A 1,647-nucleotide genomic window follows, 5' to 3' on the forward strand; every position below is an offset into this window, starting at 1 on the left:
TATCTCATGATACTTCAGGCCATAGGTGCCGAAACCTAGGGGCTGAGGCCCTTTGAGCTGCCCCAATAAATTTTATAAGCGGGCTGAGCCTCCAATAGTTTCTGAAAAAACAATGTAATGCACCTTCTCTCTCCTGCGTACTCGCTTAAGTCCCGTATATATATGAGACGACCAGCAACTTTCAGCTCCCCCCCCAATATTTTCTCCATGTCGGCTCCAGGCCAAAGGTTTGCAATTAGCAGGGACGGGCCATGCTACCCGTATGACCACTCCAGAGGAGGAGCATCAAATCTGAGTTGAAAGGGCGGAAAAAAGGCTTTGCAGACCAAAAAAGAAAATGTCGTTAGGGGTGCCGGTAATAGGTCCCACACGGGTAAAAATTTTTTTCTGGAGCCACCTCTACCGATAAGGGTTCCACAGTCTTTTTTCTGGGGTTCCGCAGTATCAAACACCGGGAATTTTATCATTAAAGTTCCATTACAAATATCTATATTATGGAAATGCTCATTTTTCCTTGGGCTCCGGGTAACAGTTTAGTAACCGACAAGGGTTCCGTGCGAACTGGACGTCGGAAGTGTTTCAGAATTGTGGGTGGCCGGATTGAATTTCATGTGTAGGATTTTGATTTCTGAATTAATTCAGGGGGGGTGCTCGTCCCCATGCTACAAAATTCTGTGGGTGCTCGAGCACCTACAGCCCTGCCGGCTCTGACGCCACTGAACATAGTTACATACACGAGAGCTTTTTTTTGAATGGCCACCTCTCCCAAAGAGGTCAATTTTTCCAACGCAACCATTTCCACTTCTACTTCGATAGCCCATCTGCCTCAAGCCTGTATCCCCACATCCCAGAATCAGGTCTCCAGGCCAGGATTTTTTACGGGTTCCTCTGTAGTGAATATATAGTGTAAAAAAAAATACTAGGCTTTTTTCCCCGGGCCTCACCCTTGTAAGAGCCAGTGACGTCTTAGCGCATGGACCCACCCGGTCACTGTCCCGGGGGTCTCAAGTGCAGGGTGGGTGAGGGGTTCACGATAATGGGATCTCGTTGAAATTTTCGAGGCTAAACATTCAAACTGAGCGGTTAGCAATCATTTTTAGATGTGTAGGGGCCTCAGAAAAATAAATTTGCCCGGGGACCCATGATGCTCTCACTACGGAATATTTGAAAATACGGGATGATCACGGAATATTTCAAAATAAGTTACCTACAGCTACCCAATAACTTGCCTCTCCCGATCATTGGCGTACGCAAAGGGGGGGGGGATTCAGACCCCCCAAGCCGAGATTACAGTGTTATTTTTCAGTAAAAAACTTAACCCCCCCACGAGAAAAAAAAATTGAACCCCCCCCCTTGAGAAAATTCTGCGTAAGCCTATGCTCCCGATGTATCACCCTGAGTCCGCGTTTCCGGAACAATCGCTCCTGTCGCTCTCTCTCCTCGTTCCTGCTCTGCATTGGTTAGTGCAAGGGTTCTTAAAGGTTTTTATCCGCGATCCAAAATAAACAACAATATTAGCTTTGCGACCCATGGTACCGTTTGTTTTTCGAAATCAGTGACGTAAAGTGCATTTATAGCAGGCTGTAAGTGGATTCGTACGAATCATCTGGGAAGCCCCGGCGAATTAAGTTTGGGACGCGACCCATA

Source organism: Pholcus phalangioides, unplaced genomic scaffold (assembly GCF_987345545.1).
Source record: "Pholcus phalangioides strain wild (caught in Gottingen) unplaced genomic scaffold, Ppha-v1.0 ptg000017l_1, whole genome shotgun sequence".
Classification (NCBI taxonomy): domain Eukaryota; kingdom Metazoa; phylum Arthropoda; class Arachnida; order Araneae; family Pholcidae; genus Pholcus; species Pholcus phalangioides.